We start from the raw sequence: 26,763 nt of genomic DNA, 5'->3' as shown, positions 1-26,763 counted from the left end.
TCATCCTAATGCAAAAGAAGGGCAATGCCAAAGAATGTTCAAACTACCATACAATTGCACTCATTTCACATGTTAGTAAGGTTATGCTCAACATTCCTCAAGTTAGGCTTCAGCAGTAAGTGAAGCAAGAACTTCCAGATATACAAGGTGGGTTTAGAAAAGGCAGAGGAACCAGAGGTCAAACTGCCAACATTCACTGCATCACAGAGAAAGCAAGAGAGTTCCAGAAAAACATCTACCTCTGCTTCATGACTACGCTAATGACTTTGTGTGGATCACAACAAACTGTGGAAAATTCTGAAAGAGATGAGAATACCAGACCATCTTACCCATCTTCTGAGAAATAGAAGGTAAGATCTTGTTCTGTATGCAGAACAAGAAGCAACAGTTAGAACTGCACATGGAACAACTGAGTGGTTCAAAATTGGGAAAGAAGTACGTCAAGGCTGTATATTGTCACCTCATTTATTTAACTTCTATGCAGAGTATATCATACAAAATGCTGGGCTGGATGAGTCACAAGCTGAAATCAAGATTACCAATAGATATATCAACCTCACATATGCAGACGATACCATTCTAATGGCTGAAAGTAAAGAGGAACTAAAGAGCCTCTTAAAATTCAACATTAAAAAAACCAAGATCATGCCGTCCAGTCCCATCACTTCACAGCAAACAGATGAGGAAAAAGTGGAAGCACTAACAGATTTTATTTTCTTGGGCTCCAAAATCACTGCAGATGCTGACTATAGCCATGAAATTCAAAGACACCTGCTCCTTGGAAGGAAAGTTATGACAAACCTAGACAGTGTATTAAAAAGCAGAGATATCACTTTGCTGACAAAGGTTCGTATAGTTAAAGCTATGGTTTTTGAGTAGTCATTTAGGAATATGAGAGTTGGACCATAAAGAAGGCTGAGTGCCAAAGAACTGATGCTTTCAAATTGTGGTGCTGGAAAAGACTCTTGAGAGTCCCTTGGACTGCAAGGAGATCAAACCAGTCAATCCTAAAGGAAATCAACCCTCAATATTCATTAGAAGGACTGATGCTGAAGGTGAAACTGTATTACTTTGGCTACCTGATGCAAAGAGCCAATTCACTGGCAAGACCCTGATGCTGGGAAAGATTGACAGCAAAGGAGAAGGGGACGACAGAGGATAACATGGTTAGATAACACCACCAACTCAATGAACATTAATCTGAGCAAACTCCAGGACAGTGGATCCTAGCATGCTGCAGTCCATGGGGTCGCAAAGAGTCAGACATCACTTAGTGAGTGAGAAACAACAACAAATCTGAAAGAAATTAATTTAAGAACATTCTCATGTTAATTAATATGAAAGCATACAGGAATTCTAACAAGTTTGGTTTTTTTTAAATATATTAAATCATTTAAAAATTTATAAAAATATAAAAAGTAGAAACATATCCTCCCCTACCTCTCCCTCAGTTTTCACATGCGCTCCCACAACCACCCCCACTAGCTTATACAAACCCACAAGTAATCTAATGAGCTGTGTCAATTTCCTGTAAAGGTATATTTCATTAAGACACAGAACACATCCAAATTAAAACTCAGTCTAACAACCAAAACAATTCTTATAGCTTAAACAAAACTTCACTTAATGATAAGAAAAATCAACCTATACACATACCACACAGAAAACATTAATGAAAAATAAAATGTAAAAGTGAAAGTTCCAGAGTCAAGCAAAGAAAAAACAACCAATAAGAAGCATAAGTGAAAGATGTACCAGCTACTCACTCATCCAATTTGGCTCTAACTCTCACAGTTGGATAATCCTTTTTCTTTTTTTTTTTTTTGCAGTGAATTGGGCAGGCAATTTCTCTAAACACATCAAAACTATTTCTTTCACAGACAAATTCAGCTACATGCTGAAATGAAAGGAGGCAGGGACAAGCATCCTCCACATAAAAATATCTGCTCTTGATGTAGCATGAATGCCTAGAAAATTTCCTCATTATCTTGTAATTTTGTAATAACACTAATTCCTGATAAAATATGACATCTGGAATAAGCATCTAAAATCAAAAAATCTTACTGCCACATCCTAATCTGCATTACAAGTTTATGGAAAATCTAAGTCATGAGCTATATTAACTGATGAAGGAAAAAGATGCAAGATGATGATAAATCAAGTTCTGCCTACTTTAGTTTTAGAGTCATCAAAGCAGCCCGGGGGACTGACGTAGTAAAAAAAAAAAAAAGAGGTCTCCGTGAACTATAAATTTGCTATAAGAACTTTAAATACCACATTTTAAATTCAATGGCAATCTAAAATGCTTAGTTTACATGTTGGATCAACTGGAAGACTATCCTACAACCAAATTTAACATCTGAGCTCAGTGGAGTACTGGCCACCATTCTGGCACTAAGCAGAACTGCTGGACCGCAGGAGCAAAGGCAGTGAAGTTCATGCCAAGTAGGAGTACTGACTCATCACACAACCCCTGCGGCACCAGCGTGACTACCTCAGAACAGGATCACGCGGCTCATAAAATGAATGCTATTTGAATTGCATTGGTTTTTAACTTTATTTTTTATTTCATTTTGGCTTTACAGGTATATGACAGCTCTAAATACAAGGAACTCAGACACATTTTTTGTTAAGTTATATCAGTTTATGGGGTCACAAAGAGTAGAACATGACTTAGCGACTAAACAACAACAGCATAATCAAATAATTTAAAAAAATTATGTAGCCTCTAATGGATAAACAAGTTTTTATTGCATTATTCATTTTAATGAATTCACTTTTAATGGATATTATTTTTTGTTTTCTTTTTCTTTTTATTTATTTTAATTGGAGGCTAATTACTTTACAATATTGTGGTGGTTTTTGCCATACTTTAATGAATATTATTAACCATCTAATACCTTCAATAATGCAAATCAACATGGTTGAGGGAAGAACTAGAGATCATGTGGTTTATACTATAAAAGCATTACTAGACCTGGTATGTTTGTTTAGTAGGAGCAATAAATATATGTATATACCACACACTTATATAAAAGACATATAAAGTAAGTGATATTTCCAATTTTCCTTTTGACTGCCTTTAAGGTATCTTAGAGACACAATTATGACTTAACTAGAACAAACTGAGTGGGATTTTATAGTCGGTTCCTATGGTAGGTAGAAAAACACTGCTATATTTTTCAGATCATCCCTAGGTCTACAGAGATAATTAACATGCTGAGACGCTTGAGGAATTACAAGAGAGATAATTCACTTTACAACTTATTTTTCTTCAATTAAGGCCAAAAGAATCTGAAAGCAAGGTATGACTATAATTTCCAAAACAAAAAAACTGCATTTTTCTCACCATAACAATAGCAAAAAAAAAGCCTAATGGCCATCATAAGGCATCAAGAAAGCACATATATAATAGATACTCTGAAAACATCATGAGAATACTGACTTACTGGTTTTTGGACAAGCTGTTCTGAAAGGAACCTCCAAAAGTAAGCAACCTGAAATCTGTAGAAAATTATTCATAGCTTTAACATATCTGCAGTTCAAAAAGCAGAACTAAAAAGGAACAAAGTTACTAGTTTAGTACTATGTAAACCAAAGATCATGTAAAGTCTACATTATTTTAAATCAACAGACAAATCCAACTACATGCAGCAAAGTGAGTAAATAAACTTGAGTGAAAATAGGGTCAATTTCAATTTACCTCTCACCAATTCTGTGGACAACTATAAATTTAAACTTCATTATGCTCGCTATCTGATTAAAGCAGATGAAGAATGCAATTTGATCTCAGCGAGTGTGACAACCAGACACACGAGGTCTCACAGCACTGATAAACATTCCCAATCAAGAGATCAAACCTGTGTCTCCTGCATTGCAGATGGATTCTTTACCACTGAGCCACCTGGGAAGCCCCGTTGAATTCTGGTAGCCAAATTATAATGTCAGAAAGTATATAGCTCTTTATCATAAACTAGAAATGTGTTTCATATCAATTACCAGTGACTATTAGCCATCTTTATTTCTGAAGGGAAACTTTATAATGTGTAATAATTTATACAACTAAATACATTTAGTTTTTTTTTTTAGTAGTTGAACTAACAGCACAACTAGTCTGCTCATTAAAAATTTATGTCTTAATCATAAGGCACAAAGCCTACATAATTATTTAAGCACTTATCCTTGGTTGAAAAATGTCTATCTAAGTAAAGTCACTGTTTTTTAATTTGCTGTATGCTTCAGATTAGTTCAGTCACTCAGTTGTGTACGACTCTTTGCAACCCCATGGACTGCAGCATGCCAGGCCTCCCTGTCCATCACCAACTCCCGGAATCTACCCAAAGTCATGTTCGTTGAGTTGGAGATGCCATCCAACCATCTCATTCTCTGTCGTCCCCTTTTCCTCCTGCCCTCAGTCTTTCCCAGCATCAGGGTCTTTTCAAATGAGTTAGCTCTTCGCATCAGGTGGCCAAAGTATTGGAGTTTCAGCTTCAACATCAATCAGTCTGTCCAATGAACACCCAGGACTGATCTCCTTTAGGATGGACTGGTTGGATCTCCTTGCAGTCCAAGGGACTCTCAAGATTATTTTTAGATTAAAAGAAAAAACAGAGGCATCCTAAAATTTAGTTTGTTCACAGACATACAAGTACACCTATGGAGTCATCCACTCCATCATGGATAAATATTCCAGAAGGAAGAACAGCGCTGCTTTATTACATATTTCCCTTGCAAGTGTTAAAGCTACTTCCAAATGCCCAACCATTCCCCATCTATCACGTTTTTAGTGGTTACACTTTTTATCTATCATGAGTACAAAGGATTCTCTGTGCACTGATTTGTGTAAATAACTGGTTCAGAACAAAATTGGAAGCTAGAGTAAGCATTTAAGTTGCGTGGTTCGTGTGGAATATTCTCATTTGAAAAGTGAAAAGCATTATGAAAAATTGGAAGTATTGAACACGTGACAAATAAGCAAAAGTATTCTCCTGGAGTTAATTTGGAAATATTTAGTAAAGTTTTATATATCAAATGAACGAACTTAATTTTAAATTTAGTATTATTCTGAGCCCCATTATACTTGCTTTTATAGGAGTATTAAGAGGTTTAGTGAATTAAAATTTCTTAGAGTTTTCTTCAGATGTCTTATGACTGTAAATGCTGAATGCAGAATGGGGGATGTGTGTGCGTAAAGCAACATTTATTATCGGCTGCCTTTTCCCTAAAAGTTAATCCAAGCCAGTCTCCCAATTTATCTTTTAAATTCAGTGTTGACAACTGTTCACATTCATTAAAAATTTTGTTTCTAACAGAGTTAGGTTTGATGGTGATTTATGTTGCACTGAAGTAATGGACCATCTCTAGTGCCTTATTTTTTTGTTCACATTTGATGCTGCTGTTCTTGCTGGGATGAATCATATCACCGAACTATTCACTGTTCCCAGTACGTAGTATGACTTTAAAGGTCCAGTATGACCTTCAGTATACTCATTTTCCTGGTGGGTTGTCCAAGCTGAATGATGGGTTCGATCCCTGGGTTGGAAAGATCCCCTGGAGAAGGGAATGGCCACCCACTCTCGTATTCTTGCCTGGAGAATTCCATGGACAGAGGAGCCTGGCAGGCTACAGTCCATGGGATCACAAAGTGTTGGATATGACTGAGACTGAGCAACTAACAACATAAATTCATACTCAAATTTTATATGTTAAAATGTGTATTGGGTGCATATTTAAAATGTTTTTAAAAGGTATAAGTGATTAAAAACATTTGGAAACCAAGTATTAATAAATAGTAGGTGGGATAAAGTCAAACTAGAGTTGTGTTGGAATCGGAGAGGAAAGAGAATAATTTAAGATATATTGCATATTTAGTTATGAGAGGCAAAATAAAAATAAGTTGGGAGATAGAAGAATCAAAGAAGATTCCATTTTCTTATTTATAACTTCAGTTAGCCTGGGGAATCTGTGAGAACAAAGGGCAAACCTGTGTTCACTGTTCTATTCCCTGTACCTAACTGCGTGAGTAGCCAGGAGAATAACAGTCAGAAAGTCAGCATCAGAAAAGGTTGAATTTTCAGAGTGACGCATTATCTGTTTAATTTACACACTCTACTGAAATTCACTTCCATGCTTCTTGCCTTTACTGTTCTAGGAGATCAGATTTTGTTGGCTGAATGTTATGACCCCACCCTCCTCTCCTATCCCCCATCCCAGCAGAACAGATGCTATTGATGGGGAGTAAATGTGGGCGTTGAACAAATGTAGGCTGTGCAGCAGCCCTGGTGCAAATGGCTGTGGCTTTATTAAACCTGTTCTTGAGAAGAAGTGCTACCTGTGCTACCTCCCCTGGGGATTTAGAGAAACCTAGAGGTGTCCCTGGGAGGCTGCAAAAAGCTTCTCTGGACACTGAAGCAGTGCATTATAGCAGTATATTTAAAAATAAAAATCTTTATGCAAATAAAACCACTTGCCCTTGAGAAGGTTCTTGGTGTTACTTCTTACAGCTTCTGTGCAGATTTTTTTTTCTGTGATTGATTTGTACGGGAGGCATGAGTCTACTGAAACTTTTAAAATCTCCTGCTTATGAAGTAGCCTGGGTTGGCAAACTATGGCCCCTGAGACAAATCTGGCCTATTACTTGTGTTTGTAAATAAAGTTTAACTTTTTAAATAAAGTTTTATTGGAACACAGCTGTGCTCATTTGTTTATGGCTGTTTTTGGCTGCAGTAGCAGAGTTGTGTAGTTGTGTAGTTGTGAGAGAGACTGTGGGCCGTAAAACCTGAAATATTTATTATCTGACCCCTCAGAAAAAGTTTGTCTACCCCTGAGTGAGTTGAGCTTGCAGATAATTTATGAATAGTCATTTCTCTTTCTTCAGTTTTTTTTTTCCTTTTTCTTTTAATGTTTAATGCAGAAACTTACCTTTTATGAAACAGTATAGTGGAATGATGAACAACATAGACTCTGGAGTAAAACTTTGTGAGTTTGATCTTGCCTCAGTCACTTGTCAACTGTGTGACTTGGTGAATATTACTTCTCTTCCCTTTAGTTCCCTTTCTGGAAAGTAGGGCTAATAATAGTACTAGCTCAAAGGTTTGTTCTGAGAATTCAATAATAAAGTGTCTAGTGTACAGCAGATGTTCAGTAAATAAATATTAGCTGTTTTCACTGCAGGTTTTTTTTCCTTTGAAATCTGAAATAAAATGGTCAAGATGATACATCATGTCAGAACTTTACACCCTCCCTCATACTTAGTCACTGGCTACACTGATTTCATTAGTGCTGCTATAGTTTTCTTTTTTTAAGATATTTCTCCAAACCACAGGAATGCTAGTTTGTGGTCAATTTTATTTAATATGATTTCTGTGGGTTAATCTATATTTATTTTTCAAACATTGACTTAATGAAATTCAGCCCAAGTTGTTATTGGACTGAGTGATCCTTACATAGAGAATTTATCAGTGCTGTGAGACCTCGTGTGTCTGGTTGTCAAACTCGCTGAGATCAAATTGCATTCTTCATCTGCTTTAATCAGATAGCGAGCATAATGAAGTTTAAATTTATAGTTGTCCACAGAATTGGTGAGAGGTAAATTGAAATTGACCCTATTTTCACTCAAGTTTATTTACTCACTTTGCTGCATGTAGTTGGATTTGTCTGTTGATTTAAAATAATGTAGACTTTACATGATCTTTGGTTTACATAGTACTAAACTAGTAACTTTGTTCCTTTTTAGTTCTGCTTTTTGAACTGCAGATATGTTAGAGCTATGAATAATTTTCTACAGATTTCAGGTTGCTTACTTTTGAAGGTTCCTTTCAGAACAGCTTGTCTAAAACCAGTAAGTCAGTATTCTCATGATGTTTTCAGAGTATCTATTATATATGTGCTTTCTTGATGCCTTATGATGGCCATTAGGCTTTTTTTTTGCTATTGTTACCGTAAGAAAAATGCAATTTTTATGTTTTGGAAATTATAGTCAATTTTAAAAAATCAATAGACATATGAAGACATTGAGAACCTGGATGTTAATATCAACCACCTAGGCCTAATTAATACTTTAGAGCAATATATCCAACAACTGCAGAGTATTCTTTTCCAGTTCACGTGGTGTATTCATAATACATCATATACCAGGTCATAAAATAAGCATGGATATATTAAAAGATTTGAATTCCTACTGAATACATGCTTTAATTACAACCAAATTAAAAGAAAAAAGGAATCAATAAAAGTTCTAGGAAGACCCCAAATACTGGGAAACCCAGTCCATTCAAAACCTGAATATTATTCTTGCTAATTGCATGTTTTTGACTTCTCATTGCTAATATTGACATGAATACGCATTTTTAAATAGTGGGATGGAAATACAGAGGAACACAGAATGGGTTACATATGAATATTGAAATCTGTGTTTGGATTTTTTCCTTAGCTTTATTGAGAGGTAATCATGTGGAAATTTTTAAAGGCCAGAGTGGTGAAGGAAGTAGAATTCCATTATTATACACACTTTGTGAAATAGGAATTTGTTATAGGGTACTATAATTCTTCCAAATTGGTGTTTACATTGTTAGTGATGGGTATCTTTATTCCAGGAATAGGAGATTACTGCCATATTTATTTCACTCTTCAAGTTTGTTAGCTTACTGAAAGGTTGCATGTTCTATCAGGCTGAATTTACAAGTTCTCTTGATGCTTAAAGGTCAAAGAACTGATCCTCTTTTGTTATTCTGAAGGAGAGAAGCCATGTAATTTTCTTATTAAATGCTTCCTTTAAATGCTTGGCTTTCTTCCTCATGCTTCTTGGCGTTGTCACTGCTATAATGTGTTTTTTTTTTTTCCCCGTAAATGTCAGTATATAGAGAGTATGTACTACATTATGAAGTAAATTGTGGCTGAATCACATTTAATGTATAAAATTTTATCAATAAAATTGAATTATTATGAAAGAAATCACATGGAAACTGTTTAATGATCATTTAGAGAGTCTAGAATTTCAACCAGGTGTTTATTTTGATTTAAGTATGATTACTCCTACATGCATATGGATTATGTAATTTGTCATTTACAGCTTATCATTACAGAAGTTTTTGCTTTGTTAAGAAAATTAGGTTAAAACAACTGTTTTATTGTTGTTCAGTCACTCAGTTGTGTCCAACTTTTGCTGTCCCCTGGACTGCAGCGCACCAGGCTTCCCCTCCTTTACTATCTCCCTGAGTTTGCGCTAACTCATGTCCATCGAGTCAGTGATGCCATCCAACCATCTCATCCTCTGTCATCCCCTTCTCCTCATGCCCTCAATCTTTCCCAGCATCAGGGTCTTTTCCAATGAGTTGGCTGTTTTCATCAGGTGGCCAGAGTATTAAGAGCTTCAGCTTCAGCATCAGTCCTTCCAATGAATATTCAGGGTTGATTTCCTTTAGGGTTGACTGGTTGGCTCTCTTTGCTGTCCTTGGGACTCTCAAGAGTCTTCTCCAGCACCACAGTTCAAAGTATCAATTCTTTGGCGCTCAGCAATTTTTATGGTCCAACTCTCACATCCGTTCATGACTACCAGAAAAACCATAGTTTTGACTAGATGGATCTTTGTCAGCAACATAATGTCTCTCTTTTTGTTAATATGCTGTCTAGGTTCATCATAGCTTTTCTTCCAAGGAGCAAGTGTCTTTTAATTTTGTGGCTGTGGTGATTTTGGAACCCAAGAAAATAAAGTCTGTCACTGTTTACAATTTTCCCCATCTATTTGCCATGAATTGATGGGACCGGATGCCATGATCTTAGTTGTTTGAATGTTGAGTTTTAAGCCAGCTTTTTCATTCTTCTCTTTTACTCGCATCAAGAGGCCCTTTAGTTCCTCTTTGCTTTCTGCCATTAAGGTGGTGTTATTTGCATATCTGAGGTTATTGATATTTTTCTTGGCAATCATGATTCCAGCTTGAGCTTCATCCAGCCCAACTTTTCACATGATATACTCTGCATGTAAGTTCAATAAGCAGGGTGTCAGCATTCAACCTTGTTGTACTTCTTTCCCAGTTTTGAACCAATCCGACTAAACCTGTATACTCTGCATTGCAAGGCAGATTCTTAACTGCTGGATCATCAGAGACACCCCTGTAAAAATTATTTTTATCTTGAACTTGTAAACCATCTTCGTATGTCTATTGATTTTTTAAAATCAACTTACTCTATCATTTGCTGACAAAGGGAGAGCTAACTGGCCCTAACATGGTTTGGAGCTCTTCTCCTGCTCTTTCTTCCAGAGGTCTCTCCTCCTTCTGAGAGCCGTAAATTGCCCTGGTAATGGTTTAGTCTCTTAAGTCGTGCCTGCCTCTTGCGACCCCATGGACTGTAGCCCACCAGGTTCTTCTCCTCAAGGGATTTCCCAGGCAAGTGTTTGTGGGACACTTTTGCAGGCAAGCATACAGGAGTGGGTTTCCATTTTCTTCTCCAGGGCACTTTCACGATCCAGGGATCAAACCCGTGTCTCCTGCACTGCAGGCAGATTCTCTACTGACTGAGCCATGAGGGAAGCCCTAGCCCAACTCTTCTCAGACCAGAAAGACTGCATACTTTCCATGAGAGTTTTTCCCACTCTGTAAGTCTGACCCATCCTTAGTACAGAGGGACCGCAACAGAAAATTCACCCTGTGCCAGCCAGTCCTTTCTTGCAAGTTTTGACTCCCCTCTAAAATCTGTTTACTTTTGCTTTCTGGGGTCCTGTAAGTTTGTTTTGCTCAAAACTTATGATCTTAATTGCAGGAGGGTCAGTCTATTAGGCACTTACTATACTCACATCATAGAAGCCTCTGCTGCTGCTGCTGCTGCTGCTAAGTCACTTCAGTCATGTCCGACTCTGTGCGACCCCATACAGCAGCCCACCAGGCTCCTCCGTCCCTGGGATTCTCCAGGAAAGAATACTGGAGCAGGCTGCCACTTCCCTCTAGGCAGACTTAAATTTGTTTTCAATGTTACTTAGTGTTTGTGTGTTTGTGTGTGTGCACGCGCACAGGCAAGCACATGCATGGGTGTATTTCTGTCTGAAACCTAATAATACTCAGTATACCCCAAGGTCTCAGAAAGGCCAAAATCCATAAACTTTGATAGGACAAATTCCATGACACAATAACTTTGGTGTCACAGTATATAATGCAAGAGTAAGATCATTAATAGTACTGATTAGATATGCATTTAATCAAGACACTTCTGATGGGCTACATTAGAGGATGGATTTGAGAAAGGAGATCAACTAGGGGACTAATGTAACAGTCCAAAGGAAAGGATAGGGGAAGGTGGTAGGCTGAAAGAGAATGAGGACTGAGTCAAAGATATTAGAAATATACAGGTAATTAAGTAAATTCCCCAGAAATCAAAAGGAATGTCAGAGTAGAATTCACAAACATTTTGCCCACACAATATTATGCCATGAACACTTCTTTTCATGTTTCTTACATCCACTGCTATCACCTCAGTCTACATAGAAATGGGAAATTATTGTTCCTGTAAAAACTCTTCCATACCATATTGAAAGTGGGCCTTACTATTCAACCACCACACTCTGGCCCACTGATCCCCAACTGAATTTATCCTTCTTTTCAATATAGAGATCTAGGCTGCCACCACCAACCAAACAGTTAGCATACAACAGGAAACCTACTTGCTAACCTTGATTTATATTTTGATCAGACTGATCTACCAAAAATGTTTATATTTAATCAGACTAAATAAACACTGGGGACACAGGTTCAATCCCTGGATCGGGAAGATCCCCTGGAGAAGGAAATGGCAACCCACTCTAGTACTCTTGCCTGGGAATCCCATGGACAGAGGAGCCTGGTGGGTTATAGTCCATGGGGTCACAAAAGAGTTGGACACAGCTTAGTGACTGGAACACAACAACAACAACAGACTAAACAAAAACAGATGTTAAATAAATAAGTAAATATTTACACTTCCAAGAGCAAATTCATATACTGAGCCTCTTAATTTAGCACAACCTACCTATCCAAATTTAGCTATGGTCCCCATCAATATACCTTCACAGCTCCATCCAGTCCCCTTTCACAACACGATATGTATATTTCTATCTTCGAGTCTTTGTTTACGCTATCACCTTGCTAAAAAACCTTACAATCACAACTTTAGCTAAATTCTTTTCTTCAAAGCTCAATTCAAGTTGCATTCTCACAGGTCATTCTCTCACTACCTCCCTCCAAAACATTTTTACAACATATCTAAGCTAACAGGTTCTGTTAAGCATCTTTTAATGTTTATGCTCTATATACTCAACCAAACTACAAACAACATGAGAAAAAGCAACTTATTGGTCATCAGGCAAATGCAAACCAAATCCACAATGAGATATCTTTTCACATCCAAAAGGATGGCTATACTCAAAAAGATACATGATAACAAGTGATAATGGAGATATGGGAGGACTGAAGCTCTCATACACTTCTAGTGAGTGGTACAATCACTCTGGAAAACTTGCAAAAAGCTAAACATTCTTACTACAGACCTAGCAATGGCAATCCACAGTATTTACCCAACAGAAATGAATACTTAGGTTCACACAAAAATTTGTACACAAATGTTCATAGTGGCATCATTCATCACTGCCAAAAGATGGACACTGATTAATGGATAAACAAAATGTGGTGTATCTACACAGTGGAATATTATTCCGTCGCAAAAAGAAATACACGCAACAATATGAATGAACTTTAAAAACATCATCCTAAGTTAAAGAAGTTAGTCATGAAAGACCACATACATGATTCCATTTATGTGAAATATCCAAAATAAGCAAACCTGTAGAGGTAGAGATAGAAAATATTTTACTGGTTGCTTATGACTGAGGAAAAATGGGGGCTTGAGGAGTAACAGCTAAAGGGTGTGGGATTTCCTTTCAGAGGTAATGAAGCATTCTATAATTGTGGTGACGGCTGGACAACTTTGCAAACATATTAAAGCTTTTGAGTTGTACAATTTAAACAGATGAATTTTATAATACATGAATTATATCTCAATAAAGTTGTTATCAAGAAAGAGAGGACTGGGGAGACATGCTGAAAGTCTTCTGCTGAGAAGGGAATAACACAATGCACTAATTTCCAACATATCTAACCATATTTCAGGTCTTCAAGGTCTACAAGAGTTCACTGTCTGAATTATTTTCTTCTTGCTGATAAAATCACAATTATAAATGCTAACTGTATAATAATTAAGGCTATTCAGAGAATTACTCAGACAACTGTAAAAAGGAAGACTAACTTTTAAAAGTCATATTTTAAGATGGATCTGCATCAGCTTTCCTTTACTTGATAATTATGATCAGGTTTATATTTAAGCTGCAGCAGTAGTCTTTGTAGTGAACTTGAATAATATGAAAACATATAATCAGAATCACCTTTTACCTGCTTCATGGTTCCTCACACTTCCTGTAAAGCTCTTCTACCCTTCCAAAACTAACTGACCCAAACTACTGCCCCCAACCCTGCTCATATCCTTTCCCTCTTTCTCCATCTATTAGATCCAACACAGCCTTCAGTACCAGTCAAGCACCAACTACTCTAGAAAGATCTCTAAGACTCTAGCCCAATTTCAAATTATTTTATTACTATAGGTAAATATTTTACCTTATCTTCTTTTTAGCTATCTTATACTGTTTTTTCACCTAACATTTCCACATAAATGTCCTATTTCAACTTTCCTGAGAGTGGACAAGTCTAATTTTTTCATATTTGGTACAGTAACATGTCCAAATTAAGTAAGTAAAGCAAACAAACACTTGATTAACTACAGTAGGGGAAAATGTGACAGAAGATATTTAAGGCCAACTGACAAAAACAATCCCAAATCCTCAGGCTAACCCACTATCCCTAAAGGTTCAGTACTTGTATTCTTTCAGTAGACTTTTGGATCCTGGAACTATGAATTATTTCAGTGAAAGTAGGAATAAATAAGTCCCAAAGTGGCTGTGGGTGTTTTTACAGAGACCTCAACAGAATAAGAAAGAAGCTGGTGTTCTCAGTAGTCCAGCAGGGTCTTTCAACCTGAAAAAACCTCAGACAAAAATAACCTCATTAAATAATCATCAGTTTCCACCTGCTAAGGCTTTACATTTCACACAATGTATGCAACTCAATACACACAGACACTCTTAGAAAAATGCTTCCCCAACTGCAATGAAACTACTGTTTCCCTAAACTTCTGATCTGAGGAGTTCCTAGAAAACCACATAAAGCCATTCAAAATGATATTAATGAGGACATAATTAGGTATAAATGAATTGTAGATCTGAATTTGAAAAAGCTTATGAATCATTACTCCCCTTTATACTACTAAATACACTTTTCACAAGAACATATAAATCCAACACAGATGTGAATGCACAGACCTGCCAAAACAATTCTGTCATTTCTGGTTTAAAATAATTTATCACGTTACTCATCTCTCAAAAGAGACAGCGCAAGTACTGCCTAGGAGTTCTCTTAGATTGCCTCTCCAAGAGTGGGGACAGCAGGACTCAAAGGGGCTGCATATGGAGGAGCATCTGGGCCAGCACTAAGAGACAGGGAGCCGGCCTCCATTTGCCTCCTAAGGTTAAGTCTTGGCTGACGAAGAAGTACACAAGTGAGAAGTCTCGCAGGCTCCCAGAAACAGAGATCCAAACACACATTCTACTCAAAACTGTAACCCCATCTAGACCTATAACAAGCCATGGATAGACAGCATTAGGATCAAACTAACCTCTACAAGTAAATTCACCGTAAAGTAAAATTACTGGTGATTCAACATAAGAGGAGAAGGAAATGGCAACCCACTCCAGTACTCTTGCCTGGAAAATGCCATGGATGGAGGAGCCTGGTGGGCTACAGTCCACGGGGTTGCAAAGAGTCGGACATGACTGAGCAACTGACACAACATAGGTTGTTAGCTTTGCTCTAGTTTTCTCAACCATCTTTAGAAAAAGGTGAATAGCCAAAATATCACTTTAATTTTTTTTTTCCTGAAAACACAGAGGACCAGAAGAAAACAGGTACTAGAGATCAAAATAATCAATATGCAGAGAAAAGGATAATGGGTGAATTAAGTAAGGCTTAGGGAAGATTTCACACAAGCTATTTATTCTGTATCTAACCCAGCTTTTCTAATCCAACACAAGAGTAGGCTTAAGATTAACCCATTCAGGCAACAAATATTTTGGCCCACTTATGCTCTCAGTACACTTTTTATCAAATGGCACAGTCTTAAATTGGGATAAGGAATCTGATTAAACAGACAAAACATCAACTAGATTTGAATTAAGACTCTCTACTCCTTTATTTATTCATTAATCCATTTCAACAAACAGCTACTAGAAACGTATTATAATGAGAGGCAACCCTGACAGATATAAAGACACAAAAATGAATCATGTATATTCCCTACCTCGGTAATGGTCCGTCATTTGGTGGGGAAAACAGGATCATGACAGTGCAGTGTGCTCAGGGCCATGAGAGCATGAGGTCAGGTTGCTCGGGACACATACTCGGGAGCACCTGACTGGATTCCAGCAAACGTTAACTACCCACTAGTTTAGGCCGTATCAAATAAAAGCGACAGTTCTCACACAGAGGAATCTGTGTCTCTGGAATTCATGTGGATCACTTTAACTAGTTTTTCTACATTCTGATTTGAGAGAAACACACCAGAACAGAACCAGAAGGAAACAGTTCTGACTCTGCTACGACCAAGTATCAAGAGACAATCATCCATGGGTCTCGCATGTTTCTGCACATCTTAAATCAGTTACTCTTCCAGGTTATCTTTTCAAGGATGTCAACACAGCATATAGCTATAGAAGACAAAGATAGTGCCTCCCTTGGGGGGGCCAGGGTGGGGGGCAGTTAAACAGATTTTCTCCTGACCAGGTTAATAACGATAACGTCTCTCTTTGGATAAAAGCTAGGCAGATTTGCTAGCAAGACTGTGGGTTTCCTAGCTCTGACACATATCTACTCTGTGGACAGCTCCAACCTGGGGACACCCCCACACAGCCACTGTGGAACCTTAAAGGCAAGGGAACCAATGCAGACTTGAAGTACAAGCAGCCTGCTGTGCCATGAGTTACCTAGCAACATATATCAAAATGCGGCAGGCTAACTCACGGCAAGTAGAGTAGAATCTCAGACGTCATGGTTCTTGAAACCAAGAAACAATTTTTTTCTCTTTTCAGTAGATGAATAAGAAAAGCCAAAGTAATCTGCAGTTTCTATCACAGAACGTGGAGCACTAGTTAATGAAAGGTGGGAAAAGGAAGAGAGGAAGAAAAGCCCAGTATACCACATCTAATCCTGTAACTATAAATTCATTATCAATCTGGTTAGCAGTGTTAACAGACAGGCTGGAAACAAGATAGGCAGGCAGGCTCCAGGACACTGATGGAATATTCTTGGGCAATAAAATGCCTGTGCTCCCTCCTTGATGTGGAAAGGCGAGTAAGAAATAGATTATTATCTCTAAAAATACCCACTGAACACTACTACTTTGTTCAAATTATTAAATAGAGAGGTTCAACAACTATTAAACCATGTATTACTAAGTATGCTTGAAATTGAGTCAACCTAAAAACCTTTAATGGAAAACAGTAAGGAGAAAATAAGATTCACTAAAAGATAGCTTTTCAGATTTCTTTAAAAAAAAAAAAAAAGCTCAGTCTGAGAAGATTTGGGTAAGGAGTAGAAACAGAGACCCTAATACAAATTTACCTATTCTTTGATTTGTAAAGTTCTACTTTATGAAATGCCAACAGATAGGAAGAATAGTCCAGATAGATCAAAAGATGCAAAACAAACAAACAAAAAACCCCAATCCACAGGAGAGAACATTATTCAGCAAGTTCTAACTAAGTGTTTTTGGACTATGCAACCATCTCCTACATCAAACATTCTCCAATTAGTACACCTTCCAAAATTAGTTATCACAGCAAGGAAGAAAGCATTCCTTTGCTCCATTGCTTCCCATGACAAAAACTAGCAAATATGAAAATGTATGCAGGTAGAAGAATTATTGTAACCTGTGGTCATATGCAAAAAAATAATAGGGAATATGCCATTTTAATTTAGAAAACAAACTCTGGTAGGAATTATTACTTGGAGGCAGGTTCTATAATGATTGCCACTGAGAAATTAATTGATTTGCTTATTCCACCAATGTCAGGGATAGGGAGGGAACAGACCAACAGTAAGAAAATTTTAAAGACAGATTATCCCTGGAAATATGAGCTCCATCCTTTATCTGCTTTCAGAAAAGTTGCAGTATGTGATTTCTATCACATTTGCCTAATGCTTGGGATTTTCTTCATATATTCCAGGGATATTTACAGTGCCCAGTATACTAAGGCACTTGTTTCTGGAGCTTAAAATTAATGCACTGTAAGAATCACCACTATATTGGCTTTATTAGAACTGTAACAAAATATCACTCTGTTTTCAATCATTTACTATGCCAAATAAAAACCAGCAGATTCTCTGCCCAACAGTATAATGGGACCGTCTGTCACCTGTACTCTTAACAGCCAGCAGACAAGCTAAAAGAAGAAAAGATAGGAAAACAAACCAAAAACAGCAACAGTGTTCCTGGGGAGAAAATGTCCAGAGATTAAGATGGTCTGCCTCTTGCTTGATAGAGATATACCTTTTATTCCACAGCAAAACACTCCCAGCTTGAAAAATAATAAAAGTTTAAAATTCAATTTAGTAAAAATTCATCATATATGTTTCTAATTAAGATTTGTTTAGGAAGAGCTACATTATTGTTTTCTTCTCTTTTGATACCAAGTATGAAACTGCATCAATGAACGCCAAGGAGAGGCTGACTGAAAGACAATGACCCCACACTAGAAAGAAGCCTTCAGTGTCTATCATATAAAAATGCTGCAGAGGATGCAGTTACAAGCAAGAAGAGTTATTATCTGCTCTCAAGAAGATTCACCTTTCCACATATTCCTCAGTATAGTCAATGTGTTTACCAAAAGTAAACACATTTACCAATCAGTTCTTCCTCTTAATCTCTCCTTGTTTAAAGTGCAGAACTTAAACAAGGAACCAACACCAACAAGGGCCAGGGAACCCGCACATCCCAACTGTGGTGGTATTCCTTATAGGGCCAAATCCTAATCATCAAAAATAACCCAAAAGCCATGGAAGGGTTAAAGAGAAACTACATAACTTTCTAAATGACAAACAGTATGTTACATTCATTAAACATCATTCATTACATACATACACACACCTCACAACACTGTATTCTACTAATGGCCACACAAACAGAAGAGATGGGGAGGGAAAAAAAAGAATACAGGAGGAGGCTTTATGACCAAATAGTAAAAGAGAAAAATACACATTTAGCCCAAAGAGAAAAACAGAAGGCAGCAAAAAAAGAAAAAAACTAAGAAAACAAAAAGAGGTTTATGTCATCTTTTAAATTAATTTTAATAATTTTCTTTAATATATTTTATAACATTATTGGTCTGTGATAAATTGGAGATTAAAATGCTAGCCCTTCAGCAAACATGACTTGAGAAGCATTACCCTTAAGACTTTAAAATTTCAAATTATAAAATCACTATACTAATTTTATACTTATTTCATGAGTAAAGAGTTTATACTTAGACTTTACTATGACTGAAAAATAGGCCTTTCTTTAATACACAAGCATCCCTGTTTCCACTGAACTTCACTACAGTGCCACTGCTCTGACCAATTTTCTTGCTAGTGCCTGCTCCCAAGAGGGTCTGAATTCTCTTTCCATTCCCCCTACCAAGGCTTGCTTTCAAGTGCAATTAAACAACTGGCCATTCACAACACATGCTCAGAGCATCAGTAAAACTGGAGTATTTTAAGAAAAAATGTTTTTGAAATAGCATATTTCAACAAAAGCAATAAAGTAATCATCATGGAAAATATAACTTCAGGACTTTTGCTGTTTTAAAATGTACTGTCCTACCTTATCTTCGACAAAGGAGGCAAGAATATACAATGGAGAAAAGACAATCTCTTTAGCAAGTGGTGCTGGGAAAACTGGTCAACCACTTGTAAAAGAATGAAACTAGAACACTTCCTAACACCATACACAAAAATAAACTCAAAATGGATTAAAGATCTAAATGTAAGACCAGAAACTATAAAACTCCTAGAGGAAAATATAGGCAAAACACTCTCCGACATAAATCACAGCAGAATCCTCCATGACCCACCTCCCAGAATATTGGAAATAAAAGCAAAAATAAACAAATGGGACCTAATTAAAATTAAAAGCTTTTGCACAACAAAGGAAACTATAAGCAAGGTGAAAAGACAGCCTTCAGAATGGGAGAAAATAATAGCAAACGAAGCAACAGACAAACAATTAATCTCAAAAATATACAAGCAACTTCTGCAGCTGAATTCCAGAAAAATAAACGACCCAATCAAAAAATGGGCCAAAGAACTAAACAGACATTTCTCCAAAGAAGACATACAGATGGCTAACAAACACATGAAAAGATGCTCAACATCACTTATTATTAGAGAAATGCAAATCAAAACCACAATGAGGTATCATTTCACACCAGTCAGAATGGCTGCTATCCAAAAGTCTACAAGCAATAAATGCTGGAGAGGGTGTGGAGAAAAGGGAACCCTCTTACACTGTTGGTGGGAATGCAAACTAGTACAGCCACTATGGAGAACAGTGTGGAGATTCCTTAAAAAACTGGGAATAGAACTGCCATATGACCCAGCAATCCCACTGCTGGGCATATACACCGAGGAAACCAGAATTGAAAGAGATGCGTGTACCCCAATGTTCATCGCAGCACTGTTTACAATAGCCAGGACATGGAAGCAACCTAGATGTCCATCAGCAGACGAATGGATAAGGAAGCTGTGGTACATATACACAATGGAATATTATTCAGCCATTAAAAAAAAAAATACATTTGAATCGGTTCTACTGAGATGGATGAAACTGGAGCCCATTATACAGAGTGAAGTAAGCCAGAAAGAAAAACAACAATACAGTATACTAATGCATATATATGGAATTTGAAAGATGGTAATGATAACCCTATATGCGAGACAGAATAAGAGACACAGATGCATAGAACAATTTTATGGACTCTGAGAGAGAAGGTGAGGGTGGGACGTTCTGGGAGAATAGCATTGAAACATGTATATTATCATATGTGAAACAGAACACCATTCCATGTTCGATGCATGAGACAAGGGCTCAGGGCCGGGGCAATGGGATGACCCAGAGGGATGGGATGGGGAGGGAGGTGGGTGGGGGGTCCAGGAAGGGGAACACATGTAAACCCATGGCTGATTCATGTCAATGCATGGCAAAAACTATTACAATATTGTAAAGTAATTAGCCCCCAACTAAAATAAATAAATTTATTAAAAAAAATAATAATAAAAAAAAATAAAATGTACTGTCCTTTTTGTTTCAAATTACATATGACCAGAGGAAACACCATAATCTTCAGTGCTTAAAACATCTAAATGTCTTAAACCAGCAACGGTAGAAGAATGCCTCACACACTCTCAGAGAGGTGCCTCTGACCATCCTGCTACTTGAAACTCTACACCCCATTCCCTGAACTCTGTCTCCCCCTTACCTTGCCTCATTTTCCCCACAGCAAATGTTTATATTTTTTGTCCATCTCCCCTTACTAGAACGTAAGTTCCATGAGGAGAGGGAATATGATCTTTCAACACCAGGCAAAAAGTAAGTGCGCAATAAATATCTGCTGAAGGAGAGAATTTTTTTGTTAACTTCATTAATCCTTCATTTAATACGCCTTCATTTCATCTAAAATAGAAACTTTCCTGGTAGGAAAAAAGCTTCACATTGAAGAAAAGGTGATTTAACTCTGCCCATCACCACCAGATGGCACTAGTTTAAACTGCTGCCTTGGACTTAGACATAGCATGGATTTTTGAAGCTGCACTTCAAAAGCACACACTGAAAAGAACAAAGTCAAAAGTGAAATACATTGAAACAAATTTAAGAAACCTGAACAGTTAAATCCAGAGTCACCACAAAGGCAGTCTTTCCATTAAAAAGCTTTTAAATATACACATACTGACGGTTTAGACTCAAGAACAAAGGATCTCAAAAAGGGCATATTGGAACTAACCTGTTTATAAGCAGAAAACCTGGCACAGCAGTCTAAATTCTCTATAGTTATATTTGTTATATGGATACAAGTACTTGTCAATGACTTCAGAAAGATCCTTATTTCTAATTATCCTAACAGTCAAGTTCAAGGTCAACTTCTATGACCTTCAAGAATAGCCTGTCCTATTTCAAACTTGTTTCCTTATCTCTATTTTATGTTAAAATGAAGATAAGCATAACCTGATAAATGCAGTTACTGAAATTTAGGCTATAAAAGTAGGTCATCAGAAAATCCAATACTAGTCAGCAGTTCCTTTAAACTGAATATGTATAAAACTAGGAAATGAAAAGAAACAAGATGAAATACTTTTGATACAAAAATAATGCAGCATATGAAAGAATAAACATCAATCCAAAAACTTTTAGCTTTCCATTGAGAATTTACATCCTGAGGAAACCATTTGCAAATAAAAAAAATCAAATAGAGAAGAAAAGATACACACACACATATACACACACCAACTCGGTAAGTACATTTAAACTTCAAGTCATACAGTTACTACTCCTTTTGAATTGAAATGAAGCTTTTAAGAATTAAGCACAAAATGCAAAAAAAAAAAGGGGGGGGGACCTGTAAGAAAACAAAGGAACACCATATATACCAACTCTGAGCTACTCAATATTTAAGACTGTGTTTCCACTTCATGGTATCAAAAATTGAGAATAAAGTTTCTTGACTCTCAGGTTTTATTAGTATTTTGAAGAGTTTTCCCTTCTGTTTAATTCAACAGCAGTATATAAGATCGTTGCATACAAAAGTTATGACAATCTCAGGAACCACCACGAAATGGAAATTAAGACAGTCATTTAGGTGTATTACTAACAGCCAAGAAGGAAAGTACTAGCAAAACAGATAACTGGAATCCAGAGGCCAGTGGAGTAAATAAGTAAAGAAAGACTTCCAAGGAAGAAGCAAGATCAGCAATGAATCCTGAAAGATAAGACGTGAAGGGATGGAGTGGAGAGAAGATCTGAAGAAGGAATCCCCTCAGTGCGAGTGGGGAGAACGGGCTGGCTGCTAGGGTACCAGGGTAGGGCCAGCTTACAGAGCCCGACTGCAAAGGAGGAACTGAAGGCCGACCACTCGAAAAAAATGTAGACTTGAGAGAGGTTCAGAGGCAGATGATTCAGAAGAGCGATATTGGGACCAATTATGAGGCTTATCCCCCAAGCAGAGTCTGAAGTGGAAACAGTCTGGGGGAGAGCAGTGGCAGTGCCAGTGGGAAGTAAAGAAGAACACGAAAAGTAAAGACGACTAAGCTAAGAACACCTGCTAAAGTGCAGAAACGACAGGAGTCAGAAAAAGCACCATCAAAAGAACCAGATGTGCCCGGGCACAGCAAAGTCCACTTCTGCCACTTTACTAACTGTGAAACGTTAGGCAAGCAATCAAACCTTTCAAAGCCTCTGTTTCTTAACCCACAAAATGGGGGTAATACTGTACAAGGTTGTGGTAAGAGTTTAAGCAATGAGAAGAGATATTCAAAGGCATAACAGATTACAGAAAACCAAGAAATGTTCATTACTTCCTGATCTGCTTCTACAAAAACATAGCTATCTGTAATAAATTTCTGGAAATAAGTTAATATGGTTCATTCCCATTTTTAAAGCAAATAATTGTGGGGATTTAAAAAAAAAAAAAAAACAGCTAAATCAGCACTCTGCTAAAGCAGTTCATCAGCATGCCCAATCACTCCTCAAACAAGGGCATTACTTTTTCTAAAGTCCATTTTTTAAAAATTTTTTATCAGACTATAGCTGATTAACAACACTGTACTAAGTTTCCACTGTACCAAGGAAGCCCTATATACATATGAACGTGAAAGTTGCTCAATCGTGTCTAACTCTTTGTGACCTCACAGCCTATATGGTCCATGGAATTCTATAGGCCAGATACTGGAGTGGGTAGATGTTCCCTTCTCCAGGGGATCTTCCTAACCCAGGGATTGAATCAAGGTTTCCCGCATTGCAGGCAGATTCTTTACCAGCTGAGCCACCAGAGAAGCACAAAGAATGAATGATCTGCCCTCTCTGAGGTTCTAATTGAGGACCTTCAGATTATGAGACTGACACACTGCCTACTGCACTAAGAGGGCAGACAGATAGACATATAGTCACTCTTTTTAAGATTATTTACCCATATAGGTCATTACAGAGCACTGAGTAGAGTTCCCGATGCTATACAGTAGTAGGTCCTTTATTGCATCCTGCTGCTAAGTCGCTTCAGTCGTCTCCGACTCTGTGCGACCCCATAGACAGCAGCCCACCAGGCTCCCCCTTCCCTAGGATTCTCCAGGCAAGAACACTGGAGTGGGTTGCCATGTCCTTCTCCAATGCATGAAAGTGAAAAGTGAAAGTGAAGTCGCTCAGTCATGTCCGACGCTTAGCGACCCCATGGACTGCAGCCCACCAGGCTCCTCCGTCCATGGGATTTTCCAGGCAAGAGTACTGGAGTGGGGTGCCATTGCCTTCTCCATATTGCATGCTAAGTTGCTTCATTTGTGTCCAACTCTTCGTGATCCTAAGGACTGTAGCCTTCCAGGCTCCTCTGTCCATGGGATTCTCCAGGCAAGAATACTGGAGTGGGTGCCACACCCTCCTCCAAGGGGTATTTCCGACCTAGGGATCGAACCCACATCTCTTGAGTCTCCTGTATTGGCAGGCAGGTTCTTTACCACTAGCACCACCTGGAAAGTCCAGGTCCTTGTTAGGTATCTATTTTATATATGAAAGTGAAAGTCGCTCAGTGGTGTCCAACTCTTTGTGACCCCATGGACTAAACAGTCCATGGAATTCTCCAGATCAGAATACTGGAGTGGAGCCTATGCCTTCTCCAGGGGACTGTCCCAATCTAGCAATCAAACCAGGGTCTCCTGCAGTGCAGGCAGATTCTTTACCAGCTAAGCTAACCAGGGAAGTCCTTTTTATGCATAGCAGTGTGTATATGTCAATCCCAATCTCTTGACTTATCCCTTCCCCTGCCTTCCCCCATGGTAATCCCATAAGGTCGTTTTCTACATCTGTGACTCTACTTCCATTTTGTAAATAAGTTCATTTGTAACATTTTTTTTTAGATTCCACATATAAGCAATATCATATGACATCTGTCTTTCCCTGTCTAACTTGCTTCATTCAGTATGACAATCTCTAGGTTCATCCATGATGCTGCAAATGGCATTATTTTGTTCTTTTTTATGAATAATATTCCATTGTATATATGTACCACATCTTCATCATTCCTTTGTCAACGGTCCATTTAAAAAGGTCCATTTTTTAAAACAATAGTCTTAAACATACAAACAACATCCATAACCTAATATCTTCTATATAATATTTTTGAGAGGTATACTGTACAGTATTAATATCCACAAGAACACTGCCAGTTAACTGGACAGAGAACTCCACCCAGAAAAATATTCATATAATAGTGAATTTCATTTAATAACTCCACATGATATATCTACTATCAACATCATTTTTAGTTTTATTTAAACCAAATGATTCATTTCTAAAGGGCACTGTACTTGCCTAGTTACAGTCTAACTACACCAAATTATAAACTCCTTAAATATCTGGCTAAAACATCAGCTGGACCTGTGGTATCAGATTATGGCTGAGTACTGTCCAGATCAATGCAGGACACTGAAAATGTGAAAACTGGTCTATCAACTCTGCTAAAATCAAAAAAGTAGTCTTATTTTCTGATACTACTATACCAAGAATAAATAAAATGCATCACTTTACTACACCTAGAATAAATAAAATGCATCACTTTTTCTTTCTATAATGCGTCCTGATTCAAAATAAGCTTTATTTTCAGTACTACCTCAGACACTGCCTAGCCACTGCACTGGCAAGCCTCTATTAACTCTTTACTTTTATCTTCCTATTATACTTCATATTGTGGAAATGACAGCTAACTTTAACTATGCTCCTTCTACATACACAAACTGTACTGGTTACTTTCTATCTCTAGGCATCGCAATAACTCTGACAGGGAGTAATTTTACAGAGATGGACACTAAGCCTCAGTACTGAAACTGAACATCATATCAGAAATAGCTCCCCACGTTAAACGCACTTTCTTGTGGCCATGGCTTTGCTCATTCTGTACTCTCTGCTTAGAATGTTCTTTTTCCCCGTCCTATTAACTCATATCCATTCTTTTATTTTTTAATTGAAGGATAGCTGCTTTACAGAATTTTTTTGTTTTCTGTCAAACCTCAACATGAATCAGCCATAGGTATACATATATCCCCTCCCTCTTGAATCTCCCTCCCATCTCCCTTGCCATCCCCACCCTTCTAGGTTGATACAGAGCCCCTGTTTGAGATTCCTGAGACATACAGCAAATTCCCATTGGCTATCTATTTACATATGGTAATGGAAGTTTCCATCTTATTCTCTCCATACATCTCACCCTCTCCTCCCCTCTCCCTGTGTGCATAGTTTGTTCTTTACGTCTGTTTCTCCACTGCTGCCCTGCAAATAAATTCTTCAGTACCATCTTTCTAGATTCCATATATATGCGTTAGTATACAATATTTATCTTTCTCTTTCTGACTTACTTCACTCTGTATAATAGGCTCTAGCAATAGCAGAATATATGAAGCAGAAGAACAGATCAGTGAGCTGGAAGATAAAATGGTGGAAATAACGGCTGAAGAGCAGAATAAAGTAAAAAGAACAAAAAGAACTGAGGATAGTCTCAGAGACCTCTAGGACAATATATTAAACTCATATCCATTCTTTAAGGCTCAACTTCCCTCATGATGTCTTCTCTACTGCAGTGCCAATGTTAACATTTAAAAATATTTGCTTTCAAGAATCAATAATGAACAGAAATCCAAAATATTGTACTGAAATTTCAGTTTAATAATCTGTTAAAGTATAAGCCTCTGACACTAACTAAGAACCTAGCTCAGTCCCTGGCACTGTAGGCACTCAGTAATCACTGCCAGGAGGAGAGAACAAAGAAAGCAAGGAGGAGGAGAAAGGGGAAAGGAGTCGGGACAAGAGTCAGAAAAATCCCAGCTCCCATATGTTGGAATAAATCAAGACCAACTTGACTTCACACTCTAAGATGTCTGGCTCTAGGTGAGTGATCACACCATCATCGTTATCTGGGTCATTAAGATCTTTTTTGTACAGTCATTCTGTGTATTCTTGCCACCTACTCTTAATATCTTCTGCTTCTGATAGGTTCATACCATTTCCATCCTTTACCGTGCCCATCTTTGCATGAAATGTTCCCTTGGTATCTCTAATTTTCTTGAAGAGATCTCCAGTCTTTCCCATTTTATTGTTTTCCCTGCATTTCTTTGCATTGTTTCTTTGCATTGTTCACTTAGGAAGGCTTTCCTGTCTCTAGTTACTATTCTTTAGAACTCTGCATTCAGATGGGTATATCATTCTTTTTCTCCTTTGCCTTTCACGTCTCTTCTTTTCACAGCTATTTGTAAGGCCTCCTCAGACTGCCATTTTGCCTTCTTGCATTTATTTTTCTTGGAGATGGTTTTGATCACCACCTCCTATACAATGTTACAAACCTCTATTCCA

The 26,763-nt window shown here is 37.6% G+C and overlaps 1 protein-coding gene and 2 long non-coding RNA genes across 4 annotated transcripts in view; all 3 read right to left on the bottom strand.

Moving 5' to 3' along the window:
- DDX10 (DEAD-box helicase 10) overlaps positions 1–26,763 on the bottom strand; it is a 288,484-nt gene that overhangs the window by 200,421 nt on the left and 61,300 nt on the right. The window lies entirely within an intron of this gene.
- LOC145527414 (uncharacterized) lies at positions 1,806–8,642 on the bottom strand. The gene is made up of 2 exons (XR_014069736.1): positions 8,082–8,642; positions 1,806–3,334 (listed from the first exon to the last, which is right to left on the bottom strand). It is a non-coding gene; the product is annotated as an uncharacterized LOC145527414 (long non-coding RNA).
- On the bottom strand, positions 9,824–13,550 carry LOC145527415 (uncharacterized). The gene is made up of 2 exons (XR_014069737.1): positions 11,907–13,550; positions 9,824–10,885 (listed from the first exon to the last, which is right to left on the bottom strand). It is a non-coding gene; the product is annotated as an uncharacterized LOC145527415 (long non-coding RNA).

The sequence above is a fragment of the Giraffa tippelskirchi genome, chromosome 11 (genome assembly GCF_054371585.1).
Source record: "Giraffa tippelskirchi isolate mGirTip1 chromosome 11, T2T-mGirTip1v1.2.pri, whole genome shotgun sequence".
In the NCBI taxonomy this organism is placed as follows: Eukaryota; Metazoa; Chordata; class Mammalia; order Artiodactyla; family Giraffidae; genus Giraffa; species Giraffa tippelskirchi.
This window is presented reverse-complemented; position numbering and strand designations above follow the sequence as displayed.